Source organism: Xenopus laevis, chromosome 4S, assembly GCF_017654675.1.
Source record: "Xenopus laevis strain J_2021 chromosome 4S, Xenopus_laevis_v10.1, whole genome shotgun sequence".
Lineage (NCBI taxonomy): Eukaryota > Metazoa > Chordata > Amphibia > Anura > Pipidae > Xenopus > Xenopus laevis.
In genome coordinates this window covers 59,206,676-59,224,262 of record NC_054378.1, presented here as the reverse complement: position 1 = coordinate 59,224,262, position 17,587 = coordinate 59,206,676, and positions in this window count along the sequence as shown.

The following is a 17,587-nucleotide window of genomic DNA, read 5'->3' as shown; positions in this document are numbered from 1 at the left end:
GTCCGTATTCGACTGAATTCAAATCATACAAATCGTACAAGTAATAGCGCATTCAATATAATTCAAAGCAATTTGGCAGGTTTTAGATGGCGAACTGTCAAAGTCGAGAATATTCAAGTTTTTTTCAAATTCAAATCGAATTTGGACTATTTCCTAGTCGAAGTACACAAAAAATAGCTTGAAATTTGAATTTTTTGAATTTGAAACTTCATCTCGACCCTTGATAAATCTGCCCCTTAAATCATTTATTGAGTGTACTCTATTTCTGCATATTGTAACCTGCCCATACAATCACTTTAAGTATTTGTCATAAAATTTCTGTGGCCCTAGGCAATCCTCTCTTTCAAGTTATATATACCACCCATATCAGTGATTTGGGCCTATGATTAAGTATTCTGTTGATACGAAACGCATTAGGCTGTGTCCTAGTGCACTTCAATAAACACTTTTTAATTGAAAAGTCTGCCTGGAAGATTGGTTCTTGGACGTGCCTGCTCAATTTGTCTTTAAAACAAAGTCCACTTGCTGAAACTATAAGAATTACTTTAAAACAGCCTCAACAGCTCTCATAGTGACTTAGTTAAGTTGGGTTGAAAAAAAGTCCATAAAGTTCAACCCCTCCAAGTTAAACTCAGTGCACATTCACCTGCACACTCATACCAACCCTTCCAAACACTTACATTATATATATGATTGCTTTTCCCTGGAATCATCCAAACCATTCTTAAATGCATTAACTGAATCAGTCATAACAACAGGCAGGGTAATCCACAATTGGACTGTCCTCACTGTAAAGTACCACCAACACTACTTAAAATGAGAGTTATTATCCTCTAATCTAACAGGGTGGTCTCTAGATTATTGATCCCCTGCTATCTGTCTATAATACCCTTTAATGTACCTGTAAAGAGTAATCATTCCCCCTCTCAAGGGTCTTATTCTAGAGAAAACATCCCTTTAACCAGTTTAGTTGCAAGTTTCTGCACTCTCTCCAGCTCATTTATATACTTTTTAAGGAATGGAGCCCAAAGCTTCACTGCATACTCCAGGCCTTACCATGGACATGTAAGGAGGCAACATTGTGTTTTCCTTCCTTAAATGAATACCTTTTTATGCAAGACTGTACTTTATTTGCTTTAATAGCCACATAATGGCACTGTCTGGAATTAGACAACTTGTTTTCTACAAAAATCCCCCTTCTCGATTAAGGAAACCTCAACAACCTTGCATTTATCAACACTGAACCTTATTTTCCAGTTTGCTGGTTTTCCACTATAGTCAAATTACTCTTCAAAGTGGCAGTATCCTGCATGGAATGTACAGTTTGCACAATTTAATAAAAATTAATAAAAATAGTATTTTCAATGCCCACCTCCAATTTAAATAGCAAAAGGCCAAGGACAGATCCCTGCTGAACTGCGGTACCATACTAGTCCAATTAGAAAATGTTGAATTTATGATCACTCATTGTTATGTCCTTCAGTCATTTCTCTGTCCAACTTCAAATATGTTCCAGATTATCTCTTAATTTAACCAGTAACATTCTGTGTGGTACTGTATCAAATGCTTTAATAAAAATCTAAGTAGGTTATATCCACTGCCATTTCAGAGATGAGGTTCGTACTCACCTCCTCATAAAAGGCAAACAAATGAGTCTGGCAAGAAATGTTATGTATAAAACATTGCTGGCACAAACTCATAGTACAGGTATGGGACCTGTTATCCATAATGCTCAGGACCTGGGGTTTTCCAGATAACAGATCTTTCCGTAATTTGGGTCTTCATGCCTTAAGTCTACTAGAAATTCATTTAAACATATAATAAACCCAATAGGCTGGTTTTGCTTCGTAAAAGGATTAATTATATCTTTGTTGGGATCAAGCATGAGCTACTGTTTTATTATTACAGAGAAAAAGGAAATCATTTTTAAAAATTTGGATTATTTGGATAAAATGGAGTCTATGGGAGACAGCCATTCCGTAATTCGGAGCTTTCTCGATATCAGGTTTCCAGATAAGGGATCCTATACCTGTACAGGTATGTGATTCATTAACCAGAAAGCTCGGAATTATGGAAAGGCAATCACAGAGCTAAGTTTGTTTAATACGTTGGGACGAATACCATCTCCTTCCGGACCTTTGTTTACCTTATATTTATTGGTCTATTTTGAATTTCCTCTTGCATTACCCATGCATCAGTAGTTGTATCACTAGAATTGGGAGCATTAAGAAGTAAACTTCATTAGCTGGTTCCGTAATGCTCATACTTTTTACCCTTGAGTCCTTTAAATACATTGAGTCAGAATCAATGAAAAAGGTTTATCACATGATAATGGTGATAATGGATGATATTCAATTTGAGATGCAATTCAATTTAGAAAAATGTATCTCACCGTTTATAATGTGAAAACTCTATGGAAGTAAATGCAAAAAACTGGAGTGTTTTTTCTCCTTGAATTTAATCTTGTCTATGAGTTTTTGGATCAGATTTAATTCAATGAGAATTCGTTTTCTCACGGTTTATCATGTCAAAACTTGTGGATTAGATTCAATCTGAGGAGAAAAAAGTTTTCTTTTAATTCATTTTCAGTTCATTTGCATTGACTTCAGCAAAGTTTTCATAAAGTTTTTGTGAATTGAATTGCAGCTAAAATTGAATATCAATGTGATGAACTGTTTCTCACTGAATTGAATCTGGTACTTTATGTCACAAACCAAGAGATAATCTTTTCTCACTAAATTGAATCTGGCCCTTTGTTGGATAATAAAAGGCATAGCAGCCCTATCAAGTTGGTGTGGGTGCTCTTTGATAAACACCTGAGTTTGTTTGTTTTTTGTCCTTTCATCAACCTCCATTTAAGGGGTTACAGGATAGGAAAATTGGCAAAGTGTGTATGGTTTTTTTCTCTCATCATGAGATACCTACTGTATTAATGCTAATCTCCTATTTGGTTTTCAACCTAGTGAAACTCCCTCTAGGTAATGGGAGACAATTTATTTGTGAATATCCAAGACAAGAGTTGGGCTTGAGGTATGTCTTTTTCAGTCTTATTTTAACATATGCATAGAAGTCATCATAAATTAAATATTCAGCAATCCAGTCATCCTTTTCAATTAAGATTTATAACTGAACATCAGTCAAAAAAAAAACAAGGCAATTGATTCCCACCTTTAAAATAACATTTATATAGAGCTGTGGACAGCTGGCTTTGCATTGTACAATCATTCTGTGTGTGTAGTAACCTTCTCTCAAGGAAATCTGCAGTGTGTAATTGGAGTATAGATTAGCACTTTCCTTAGCTGTGCATCATATTTGTTTTTGATGGCACTGGCCAGTAGGGCTTCCAGGAAAATTGGAAATTTGCAGCAAATCATGACACTTCTGTGGAGGAGAATTTTTTTGATATAACAGACACTGGGTTTTATTTTGTTTAAAATAATATAACATAGAATGGTTGCAATGAAATATACAGTCATGTGAATAAATTAGGACACTCCATTAAATATTCAGTTCTTTATTAAGAAATGTTCACATATTAATCTTGTTTTTATTTATCTCTGGAAAAGAACGTGATTTAAATGCAGTTAAACAACAAAAGTTAACCTTGATTTACTCATTTAGCAAAAGACATCAACAAAAATGTGTATTCTAACTGAGAAAAAAGTTAACATACCCTACCCCCTAATAGCTACTGTTACCCCCTTTGGCTGAAATAACTGCAATGAGACACTTCTTGTAGCCATCTACCAGTCTCTGACATCGGTCTGAAGAACGTTTTCCCCACTCCTCAATGCAAAATTCTTTCAGCTGTGAAATGTTTGAGGGTTTTCTTGCATGTACAGCCCGTTTCAAGACACCCTACAGCATCTCAATGGGATTTAGATCTGGGCTTTGACTCAGCCACTCCAGGACTCTCCATTTTTTAGTTTTCAGATAGTCCTTGGTGGATTTACTGGTATGTTTTGGGTCATTGTCATTTTGCAGGGTCCATTTCCGCTTCAGCTTTAATTTTCTTACAGATGGTCTAGCATCTTCTTTACACACCCATGATACACAGTAGAATTCATGGTGGATTATATTATGGTGAGCTGGCCAGGTCCGTATGCAGCAATGAATGCTGTATTTGGTTTACGCCAAACTTCCTTTGTTCTGGTGTCCAAATAATAAAATTTTAGACTCATCTGTGCAAAGAACATTATTCCAAAAGTCCTGGTCTTTTTCTATGTTCTCTATGGCAAACTTCAGTCAGGCCTTGATGTTTCTCTTAGAGAGCAAAAGTTTCCTCCTTGCACACCTCCCACGCAAGTTAAAGTTGTGCAACCTCTTTCTGATTGTAGAGTAATACACTTTCACATCAAGAGTAGCAAAAGCCTGCTGTAGGTCCAGTGATGACATTTTAGGGTTTTTGTAGACTTCTTTTAGCATCTTACAGTCTGCTCTAGGGGTGAAATTGCTTGGATGGTCAGATCTGGGTATGTTGGCAGTTGTTTTGAAAGTCCTCCATTTGTAGACTATTTTCCGGACAGTGGAATGGCCGATTTCAAATTATTTTCAGATCTTTTTAAATCCCTTACCAGACTAATAAGCTGCAAAAATCTTTTTGAAGGCCTCAGACAGCTCTTTTGATCTTACTATGCTGTCCACTCTCACATCAACAGTCAGGAGCACACCAAACTAAATGTCTGAGGTTTGAATAGGGAAAACCTCCTTCAAAATGCTGAGTAATTATGTTCTAATCATGTGCACCTGATGTGACACAACTGTGTGTGATTTGAGCCATTTTAAGTTGGAATAAATGTGGGGTGTCCTGATTTATTCCTCACCAGAAATTGCATTCTTGAATCTCCCAGTATTGTTAAAATTGTGAATGAAATTATATATAGTGAACCTGATGAAATATTTATTATAGGGCAGTAGTGGCATAACCACATTACTTTTAAGCTGTATGTACAGTATGTATATATACATCTCAAATGAACAGGTGATATAATAGAAATAAATGTTTACTGACACATTAAGGTATAAGAATGTTATTTGTTTCATGCTCGGTCACATCTAATCATTTCTAGATATGCAGACAATGAAACATATTAAAGCAAGTATCACTAAAAGTAAGAGTAAAACAAAAATCAGTGTTCAAAATAGCAGGCTACAACAAATTCTGAATTTAATCCACTAAGGTATATACATTATAAAGAGAAGATCCATTTCATTTCTCTCCTAAATAGTATATTGAATAAATTGCCTCTTCTATAGTTTAAGAAAACTCTATCAGTGTCAGATACAGATAAGAATTCCACATTACCTTTGCAACAAGAGAGAAAATGTCACTCCACATTAGATTCTTTCTTTAAGCGAATGTCTGAGATACGTTCCTGGATATTTTGCGCTAACTTTCCTGAAGTTTGACCAACATATTTATTTTCAATTTTTGTATGTATTGTAGCATGGTTGGGAAAATCATAGATGGAAAGTATATCCCTCCCAGAATTCTCTATGAAGCAGTGCAGAGGGATGTGAAAATGAGGCTCTGAGTAGCAGGGAGGTGATTAGCCTCACCTGGAGTAAAAGGTGGGGTCTCATTAGGCTGCTCTCTGCCCTAGAGAGAGAGAGAGAGAGAGAAGGGAGAGCTACTGGAGGGCTGTGTTAAAAGTTTGCTTAGTAACTGCATGTTACCTGTGTTCAAAGCATAAGGACTTTTATTGCTGGGCACAAGTTTCCAGAAAGAGACAAGTTATCTGGTAGCAAGGACTGGCTACCAGCTACTGCCTTAAGTGTTTGGGGAGCGGCTGCTTCCAGGAGAAAAGCACAAGGAATCTCCAAAGGACTGTGAGTTAACAGTTAATTTTGTTTGCTGGACTTATATTGCCCCAGTGGGAGACTGTGGGACCTTTGGGAAAAGGACATTTTCATTTATCAGTACAGCTGGACTATTTTTGTTTACTGCCTTCCCAAAGGGTATGAACTGTTATGTTGCTGTTTAAGCTGCTGTGTTAAATAAATGCACACGTGATATCAGCTGGAAACCTGTGTACTGTCTACTGTCTGTGTGAAAGGAGTTGCTGCTGCTACTACCTAAAGAGCCATTCCCCCACAATTGGTGCTTGGATGCGGGCAGCTCCTTAAAGAGACAGTCATATTAAAGGATTGTTATATCAAGCACAGTAGGGTGACTTTCACAAAACATTGCCAATATGGAGGAGATTCTAAAAGAACTTGTAAAGTCCAATGCTCAGCAGCAGCACGCCAATGAGCATCTGCTGCAAGCCAATGCTCATCAGCAGCGGACTAATCAAATACTCGCAGAGTCTGCTCAAACAGCTTTAAAGGAACAGCAGGCTATCAACAGTCAGCTTCTAAAACGGATCGACACTATGGAAAAGTTCCAAAGTGGATCAAGAGAGCCCGTCTCTGTGTATAAAAGAGTGCAAACCTCTTTACAAAAGATGACATCAGAGGATGATGTGGAGGCTTATCTCGCCATATTTGAAAGAGTGGCAGAGCGGGAAAAACTTTCACCTGACCAGTGGGCGGGGGTGCTTGCTCCCTTTTTGTCCGGAGAGTCGCAAAAGGCTTATTTTGATTTGAATCCTGAGGATGCCCATCAGTACCAAAAGTTAAAAGCGGAAATAGTGGCCCGGTTGGGAGTAACCCTGGCTATGAGGGCCCAGCGGGTACATGCCTGGACATTTGATGTGGTCAAACCTGTAAGGTCTCAGATGTATGACCTAATACATCTTGTCCAAAAGTGGCTACAACCAGAGGAATTAACTCCTGCACTAATAGTGGAAAGAGTGGTCCTGGATCGTTTTCTCCATGCTTTACCCATTCGGCTGCAACGTTTTGCAGGCCAAGCTGATGCAACTGATGCTAACCAGATGGTGGCCCTGGTGGAGCGGTTTCTTACCACAGAGGATTTTCTTCAAAGTTCAACAGCTAAAAGTGCTGGCCCTAAGAGTCAAAAGGCACCGGGTATAGGTAAAGACATACCAACCACTAAAGGGTGGAAAGAGGCCCCAAAAGGTGGAAATGGTTCCATGACCAAGCCATTGAGAGGGCAAAGCCCTAAACCAGACCTGCAAGTTAGGGATAGAGGACAAGTAATTTGTTGGCGCTGTCATGAGCCAGGGCATATGGCAGCCAGTTGCCCACTTACCCTGGAACCCATGGATTGTAGCACTGCACAACCACATTTGTCCTTATTTGCTAAGCCTGTGTGTATTGCCCAACCTGGTGCAGAAGTGGAGCCACAAATGTGTACCGTCAAAGTAGACGGGCAGGAAGTTTCTGGCCTTCTAGACTCTGGAAGTCTGGTAACTTTGGTTCATGCAAGCCTGGTAGACAAGCAGAAGCTACAGTCATGCCAGATGGGAGTTATTTGCATACATGGGGATGTTAAAAACTATCCCACAGCTTCCCTCTCTTTTGAATTTGCATTCATGAAGTGGGAGTGGTAACAAATTTAATGCATGATGTTATTTTGGGACGTGATTTTCCTGTGTTTTGGGACTTATGGGGTAAAGTAAAAGGGTGCGAGGAGGGAAGTGTGCCTCCAATGTCTATTTCCCCAATATGTCCTGAATCTTTAGAGTCTAATCTTCCCATATGTCCTGAGCCTTTAGAGTGTTTTTCCCCAGGTGAGGCTGTAGGAGTGGCCCCAGATAAAAATTGCAATTTCCCTTTAGAGGTCTTGGTAGGAGAGGATGCGGAGCCTGAACTTGATCTGCCTGATCTACCCATTTCTCGGGATAATTTCGGCACTGCCCAACTAAGGGACCCCACCTTAAGTAAAGCACGGGAACAAATAAAGGTTGTAAATGGGGTGCCCCAGGAACCAGGTGCTGATAAAATATTTCCTCATTTTGCAATGGAAAATGATTTACTGTATAGAGTAAATGAAGTACGGGGTGAGAGGATAGAGCAACTGATAGTTCCCCAAGCCCATAGACGTACAGTGCTGGATCTGGCACACGCCCATGTGTTAGGGGGACATTTGGGCTATGAGAAAACGAAAGACCGGGTGTTACAAAGGTTTTACTGGATTGGGGTGGATTGGGGTACACCGAGAGGTAAAACAATATTGTGATTCCTGTCCCATTTGTCAGTTAACGGCCCCAATGCCACATTTCAAAAGTCCCCTTATACCCTTGCCTATAATTGAGGTACCTTTTGACAGGATTGCCATGGATCTGGTAGGCCCTCTAGTCAGATCTGCTAGGGGACACCAATATATCCTTGTTGTACTTGATTATGCCACGCGGTATCCCGAGGCAATTCCACTAAGGAACGCCTCAGCAAAAAGTATTGCCAAAGAGCTGGTTCTGATGTTTACATGTACAGGGATCCCAAAGGAGATCCTCACTGACCAGGGGACACCCTTTATGTCAAAGGTAACAAAAGAATTGTGTAAGTTATTGAAAATCACCCAACTGCGTACCTCAGTGTACCACCCCCAAACAGATGGGCTGGTAGAGAGGTTTAACAAAACGCTAAAAGGCATGTTAAAGAGGGTGGTAGCTTCGGATGGTAAGGACTGGGATGGCCTTTTACCTTACCTCATGTTTGCCATACGGGAGGTGCCCCAAACTTCCACTGGGTTCTCTCCTTTTGAACTGGTGTATGGTAGACACCCAAGGGGTCTCCTGGATATTACTAAGGAGACCTGGGAACAGGAAGCCACTCCCTTTAAGAGTGTAATCGAACATATCAGTCAAATGCAAGATAGAATCGAAAAGGTTATGCCTATTGTACGGGAGCATTTGCAACAGGCTCAGGAGGCCCAGTCGAGGGTGTATAATCACTCGGCTAGGGTGAGAACCTTTAATCCGGGGGATAGAGTACTGGTTCTTGTTCCCACAGTAGAAAGTAAATTCTTAGCAAAATGGCAAGGTCCTTATGAGATTGTAGAGAAGGTAGGAGAAGTTAATTACAAGGTTCATCAACCTGGGAAAAGGAAACCCTACCAAGTGTACCATGTAAATTTGATTAAGCCCTGGAAGGACCGCGAGACCCTTGCGGCTGTAACCTTCCCTAGGGAAACAGCAGGTAGTTTGGTTCCAGAGGTAAAAATATCTGAGACCCTGTCGCCAAGTCAAACCCAAGAGGTAAAAGAGTTCTTACAAAGAAATAAGGATGTGTTTTCAGAGTTGCCAGGGCGAACCAAGGTGATTAACCATGACATTATGACAGAACCTGGGGTAAAAGTAAACTTGAAACCCTATAGGGTGCCTGAAGCTCGCAGGCAGGCGATCTCAGATGAAGTTAAAAAGATGTTAGAGCTTGGGGTAATAGAAGAGTCATGCAGTGAGTGGTCTAACCCCATTGTCTTAATTTCTAAGCCAGATGGCAGTCTCCGTTTTTGTAATGATTTCAGAAAATTAAATGAAGTCTCTAAATTTGACGCATACCCCATGCCCAGAGTAGATGAGCTGATTGAGAGGTTTGGCCCAGCAAGGTATATAACCACCCTTGACCTTACAAAGGGTTACTGGCAAGTTCCCTTAACTGACAGGGCCAAAGAGAAAACTGCTTTTTCTACCCCTGAAGGGTTATTCCAGTACAAAGTACTGCCTTTTGGTTTACATGGGGCCCCAGCTACATTTCAAAGGCTGATGGACCGTGTTCTTAAGCCCCATCAGAAATATGCCTCAGCCTATCTTGATGACGTGGTCATCTTCAGCACAGATTGGCAAAGTCACTTACCCAGAGTCCAGGCTGTTCTGGATTCAATCAGAGCGGCTGGTTTAACAGCCAACCCAAAAAAATGTGCCCTTGGGTTAGAAGAGGCCCGTTACCTGGGATATGTAATTGGAAGGGGGTAATTAAGCCCCAGATACACAAAATTGAGGCTATACAAAACTGGCCCCAGCCACTGTCAAAAAAACAAGTAAGAGCTTTTTTAGGAATGGTGGGCTACTACAGGAGATTTGTGCCAAATTTTGCCACTATCGCAGCCCCACTAACAGAGTTAACTAGAGGTAGAAAATCTGCCATGGTTACATGGAACCCAGAAGCAGAGACAGCATTCCAAAATCTAAAAACTCTTCTCTGTAAGTGCCCAGTTTTGATTACCCCTGATTTCAACCGCGAATTCATAGTTCAAACAGATGCCTCAGATGTGGGACTAGGCGCTGTTTTGTCCCAGGTGATCAGTGGTGAAGAACACCCAGTGGCCTACCTTAGCAGGAAGCTAATGTCAGGGGAAAGAAATTATGCCATTGTGGAAAAGGAGTGTCTGGCCATTAAGTGGGCTCTAGAAGCCCTAAGGTACTATCTCTTAGGGCGCCAGTTCAGGTTAGTGACTGATCACGCTCCTTTAACGTGGATGGCGCAAAACAAAGAGAAAAACGCCAGGGTCACCAGATGGTTTCTGGCACTACAAAATTTCAAGTTTGTAGTAGAACACAGACCAGGGAGTCAACAGGGAAATGCTGATGCTCTCTCTAGGGTACACTGTCTGGTGGCCAAGTGTGCTCAACCCAACAAGTTTGAGCAGAGGGGGAGGATATGTAGCATGGTTGGGAAAATCATAGATGGAAAGTATATCCCTCCCAGAATTCTCTATGAAGCAGTGCAGAGGGATGTGAAAATGAGGCTCTGAGTAGCAGGGAGGTGATTAGCCTCACCTGGAGTAAAAGGTGGGGTCTCATTAGGCTGCTCTCTGCCCTAGAGAGAGAGAGAGAAGGGAGAGCTACTGGAGGGCTGTGTTAAAAGTTTGCTTAGTAACTGCATGTTACCTGTGTTCAAAGCATAAGGACTTTTATTGCTGGGCACAAGTTTCCAGAAAGAGACAAGTTATCTGGTAGCAAGGACTGGCTACCAGCTACTGCCTTAAGTGTTTGGGGAGCGGCTGCTTCCAGGAGAAAAGCACAAGGAATCTCCAAAGGACTGTGAGTTAACAGTTAATTTTGTTTGCTGGACTTATATTGCCCCAGTGGGAGACTGTGGGACCTTTGGGAAAAGGACATTTTCATTTATCAGTACAGCTGGACTATTTTTGTTTACTGCCTTCCCAAAGGGTATGAACTGTTATGTTGCTGTTTAAGCTGCTGTGTTAAATAAATGCCCACGTGATATCAGCTGGAAACCTGTGTACTGTCTACTGTCTGTGTGAAAGGAGTTGCTGCTGCTACTACCTAAAGAGCCATTCCCCCACAGTATATATGTGTGCATTTTTTATTTTCTCATTTTAAATAAAAATTTTTAGATAAATATAAGAAATCCTGCACTCTGAGGTGTGATAATTATTTCATGGAACCTTCAGTGGATCTCAGTTTCATTTCTGTTTTTATTATGAAAAAATGCTAATTTGACATTTTGAATAAACTTTGGTCCATATTTCCCATCCAATAATGTCTAAACTATTCCAAATACAATGAAAACAATTTGTGGTTTCCATAACAACAAAAATTTGAGAAAAGCATTCCATAGACCATGTTAATTACATGTACTGGTTTAATTGTTTGTAAATTCAACAGGCAATTGCCAGGGCTTAATTTTCATAACAACTAAACTAAGATTCATGCTGATTGTTGAATTCTAATTTGGTTATGTTCAGAATCATCAGTATTACTGTTTAAGTGAAAAATGGTTTGCAGGTGCAGTCAAAGTGCTATATTTTTTGTACAAATATACAAGGTTGTTATTTTGCCATTTTCTCTGCTGAAAGGTATTCCAAGATAATGCAAGTAATTCAACTGCATTATTTCATTTAACTGTTTCTGGGAGAAGATACTGCAGTACAATTCTGAGAGATATTGTACTTCGGTGCAATAATTGTTAGCCTTTCATTCTGCTGTGAATGATTTCACTATAGATAAAAGTGTAAACCTAAATCATATTTAAAGACATAAAAAGTAATGTGCAATTAAGGTACACATTGTGCGGTCAAAGTTGGAAGGCCAGAGGGCACCAGTTGTTGGGAGAAAATGGTGTCCTGTAATGACTTCTTGCTTAAATGCAGATACAAGTCACATGGTTTCTTCCTGAGTTAACACAAAACAAAACAGTTACTGAAGTGTGCCCAATTGGGCACAGTATTTAATGACCTGCCTGCAGAAATTTAAAAGGTTGATATGATGCTGGCTTTACATGCTTAGTCATATATATATATATATATATATATATATATATATATATATATATATATATATATATATATATATATATATATATATATATATATATATATATATATATATGTCTTAAAGTCTATAAGTTAACATGGATGCATGTTGTGTTTTATTTACATTTAGGAGTTTAAAAGAACAACGTTATTCAAAACTATATATATCACAGTGGAATTTTTCTGGAAGGAGGAAATACGTATCCATTGTGCATGGTGTGATGGAAATCAGGAAAAAATAAAACCCTTGATGTCTAGCAGAGTATATATTTAATATATGCCACCAGAAGAAAAGCACTGCATTAATTTAAGTCAGAAATTATGTATTAAAAGATATGTAAATATAAAATATATACAGCTGATCAGTCTAAGTTACTTCAGCAGTGGTGTAACAAAGACATCCCCACACAGCAAAAAAAAATGATGCCCCCCCCCAAGTAATTGGATCTTAATCTGTCCACTGATTACACCCACCTCCCCTCTATACCTTGATGCACACGGCAATGCTTGGTGCCATGAAAAAAGGCAAGAGTACTTGTAGGCAGACGATCCCACAACTGGTCCAAGCATAATTGACTATCTTATATCTATACTTATAAGCTGCTACTCCAAGAGGAAGCCTACCATCATACTTCCAAGGTCATGCTATGTTCCTAAACTGCACTGCAAGATGTGGTCATCCAGCATATTTTCTACAGTGAGAAAGATTATTTTGCACCTGCATACAATTAACTTATGGTAGTAAAAAGTGATGATATAGATAGAAAAGATGGCTGCTGTAAGGATAAGGATGTAGAGATCTCTACTTAGTTATTTTAACAATCTGGGAGTTTAAAGTATAGTGGTTTAGGAGACCACAACAAGGCTGGTCTACGTGTTTCCCTCTCTTTTGATACAATTCAAAATTCTCTCATAGGGGCAAATTTACTAAAGGGTGAAGTGGCTAACGCTGACGTCATTCCAGCACTCCGCCGATTTACTAGCATAATTACGCTAGCGAAGGAGATATAACAACTCTATTTTCTTTTATTAAGGCCCTGGGCTTGTGTAGTGAACTGTATTTGCTGCAACATATACATCCATTGAAATTTAACTTCCTGCCATATGAAAATTATCTAATGCTAGTGCAACTTCGATATGCCTGCCGTAGAAACGCTATCGCAACTTTGCAACGTTCGGCGTGGGTGGCGAAACTTCGCAACTTAGTGAATTAGCGTTGTCTGTGCGAAGTTGCACCTGGCAAAGTGTTGCAAAGGCGTTGAAGCCGTCGCTGGCAAATTTTTTTGGGTGAAAATAAGTGGTGTCTTATCCCCTGTTCATTCTATTTGAGAAAAATTCTATGCTTCAATAATGCCCTCTAATTAGTGATTAGCAACATTTTTCACCAGGTTTCTAAAAAATTCAAATTGATCTCACTATTTTTGGAAAGCCACTCCAACCAAATCCACAGTGACTTTCCCCCCTATTGATCATTACATTTTCACAATAAGATTGCAAAAAAATCAGTGAATTTTTCGGATTTGATGCCTAAATACTGCCATTTTTTCGGGAAACCCATTGCAAATCAGGATATCCTCTGGACATCTGCCATTGACTTCTACATGAACTCAGCAGGTCTGAGTTGGAGTACTTTTTTATTCAGACTTTTAACACCATCAGGGTTTAGTAAAATTTTAGGGTTTTTTCTACGAAAAAATTGTGATTTCCCCTTTAAAAGTCCAACAAGAAAAAAATGGACTTTGATAAATAACCCCCTAAATGTCTTTTGTTAGAAGGAAAATATTATGATTTTAGTTGGCTTTTTGTTTTGTGTATATTAATGTGTAACCAAAGTGAAAATGTCACATTAATATTTACCCAGGTTATTTTGTCTTTGTGCTAAGTATTATTATAACACTTTCAACACTTAGATTTTGTAAATATACTGTATGACCTTTCCACAGCATGTTTTTTACTGCTGATGCCCACTGGACCAATTCTACTGTATTTGTTGATGGTATCACTCTCTCAACAGTGATCCTTATTTGTATTCTCTGTTGGACTCATAATCTGTTATTTTATTTTGCACTGTAGTGAAAATTTTATGATCATTGTGTCTGGCCTGCCATACCTTGCAACATATTCCATAATTTCTTAATTTTAGGTATCTCTCAAAGGTTCAGTAAGACAACATAATTATACTTTACATCATAATAGTGGTAAAGTTTTATTCTATATACACACACATATTAATCTTAAGGCAAATATAATCCCATCATGTTTTTCTAATACTAGTATTATCTCAGTACTTATGCTTAGCAAAATAAATTTTTCTAATTGTGATAGTGTCAGTTTTAAACAAACGGTTTTACATTTTATCTTATTATAAAAAGATAGTCTTTTGTGTTCAGTGTTAACTGAGCTAGTATTATGCTATGTTGATTGCAAAACAGTTCTATAAAGTATTAAAGTTTAAGGGGCTTATTTATCAAAAATCCGAAATGTTACTTACTATTTTCTTGTGCAGGGAAAGACTCAATATAATCGTTAAATAATACAATACAAGTACTGCACATGCTTTTTCCTGAACTGTAATATATTGCACTACTCTGCCCGTCTTTCCATTTTTAGAGAATTCCTATTGTGAATACATTTTCGCAAATAGCTCACAAATGAGACGGGTGTTTGCGTGAGTGCACCCACTGGGTGAGGTTGTTGTGCACGAAATTAGCGTTGACAGTAACTTGAATTCACAATTTGCAAAACTGTTTTGGCAATATTTTCTCAGCCACCAAAGTTGTAACTTAATTCAAATGCCATAATGACATATTTAAAAAGCTTATAAACATTCGCATTGCGATACAAAATTTGCAATTCTATTTGAACACTCTTATTCAGCTTTATAAATTTAACTATGCACAGGGCAAATATATTTACTGTGAGAACCACTCGGACCCCCATTGTTCAGAAGTCACCTGGAACTACCAGTAATCTCCAAACCTGTATATTCTTTCATAAAACAATTACACATATGTACACTGCATTTCATACAGAGAATTATTTTTCACAGTTTTATAAATGGTAAGCAAATAGGTGTAGGCACTGAAACATCCTTGTTATCTTGTTAGCTTATTTAGCTGTACTAGGTTTAAATTTTTTCCAATTAATAATGTCAACAATTTACACTGCGAATGGTCAGTCTAATTTTTTAAAGAGACAGTACATAAATTTCGATATTTGAATTTTCAATTTTTTTTAAAAATTCGGATGGAATTTGGACTATTACCTAGTCGAAGTACACAAAAAATAGCTTGAAATTCTAATTTTTTTTATTTGAAAGTTTACCTCTACCTTTGATAAATCTGCCCCTGAGTGAGAATGAACAAAGGTTGATATGCCCTTTTGCAAATGGGAGCTATATTTTACAACCTTCCCAATTCTGACATATTTTATTATTTATCATCAACATCTTATGTCCATGTGGCTTAGAGTCATCTCAATCACAATATTTAGGCTAAGGATAAATGGAGTGTTGGTTCTGCTGCTTTTAGAGAAACAGATCCACTCCGTGCCGCAGATCTGCCCAGCTTCGACTTGCGTGCAGGCACATGCAGCAAAGGTAAGCCTGAAAACACCAAATAAGTCTTTTTTAGTCTAACCTCTCCTCTGATCTGCTGTGAATTGCCTGCACAGAATTTTCTAAGAAGATCAACAGAACTGGGGCACAGAGTGAACTTACTTCTCCTAGCCTGCAAAGAAAAACTGAAAGAGGCCGAGTGGCCCTAACACTGCTTTAAATTTGCTTACACAACTAGTGATGACTAGTGATGAGAGTTTTTCTACGAAAATGATGCCCATAGACTCTAATGGGTGAAAAAATTTTTTTTTAATTAATATCTCCTCTTTATCACCCATTCTCCTTACTTCTCCCATCATGTGGCTATATGCACAGTGATTTATTTTGTATGTGGGATATAAATACTTTTCACGTTCTCTGTTGCTTGCAAGCAAATCTTTCTTTCTGTCCACTTTTGGCTTCTGCAGACACATTTTACCAGGCATTGCAAAAATCACCAAAAATATTATATTTGTTCCCATTTGGTATAATGTGAGCAAAACCTTAGCATTCAGAAAGGCTTATTTATAAACTTTGTGCAGTGCAGAGTGGTTTGCACAGTGAATATATTTGCCTTGCACATGGTTACATTTATAAAGCTGAATAAAAGTGTGCAAACAGAATTGCTAATTTTTTTCACACTACAAATATCTATAAGAGCTTCTTAAATATGGCAAAAATTGCAAATTGCGAATATTATGTGCATTTGAATTACGCCACAGCTCTGGTGGCGGAGAAAATATTTGCAAAACAGTTTTGCAAATTGTGAATTTAAGTTACTGTCAATACTATTTTCAAGCACAACAACCTTGCACAGTGGAAGCACTCACGCATACACCTGTCTCATTTGGCGAGCCATTTGTGAAAATGTATTCTCAATTCGAATTCACAAAAACTGGAAAGATGGGCACAGCCGTGCAATATTTTAGGGTTCAGAAAAACATGGGCTATACAACCATTTTTGAATAGATATGCATTGTGCAAACTTTATAAACGATCCCCAGTGTGTTCAGGATACATGCACTGAGCTTAATTAGCAATTGGTAAAACCTGCTGTAGGTCATTGTAACTTATAGTATCCCAGAACCCAGGACTTCTCTTGGGAGGAGCCTTCCTCTACTCAAATGGTGCCAGATCCTAATGTGAGAGAACCAAGGCGAGAGTTCTGGGCAGACAAGGGAACCATTATGTGTGACAGGAAGGACGGGGAACAGGAATCGAAGTCTTGGAACATATCAAGGTCAATATCAAACAGACAATGTAGTACGGAATTAGGAAATAGAGGTGTAGCCGAGGTCACAGGCCAAGGTCAAAACCAATCAGTAACGAAGTACAAAGTCAGGATCTGAAAGAATTTCAGGCAAAGGTCAGTACAGGCAGCAAATTAGCAGAAGTCAGGAACAGGCATGGGTCAAAGATAATCAGACAAGAAGCACACCCAGTAACTATTCAACCATCTGGAAATAGACCTATGTTGGGCAGGGAAAATAAATATTTGAATATTTGAATTTCGCAACATATATAAAAGGACGTGCATGTGTGCATCAAGACGGGTAGTGACATGCATCAAGGAGCCCTCTAAGGTAATATTACAGTCACATTTTTAAAAAAAATTATGATGTTGTTTTGTCGTGTTTTTTTTTGTGAGTATTAAAATTGTAAACTTCATTTCTGGGGAGAAAGAAAACAAAATTTATACAAATGTTTTTTTGTTTGTTAATATTTTCAACTTTGTTGAATGTTTAATGTGCCTTTAAGAGCATAGACTGCTGGGAAAGGCAGGCTCACATAGTTAAGTAAAATACAAAATGCTGTTCAATAGAACCCTGATCTCAGAACAAGCAGTCTGAGTGTAAGGTGGCTGCCTG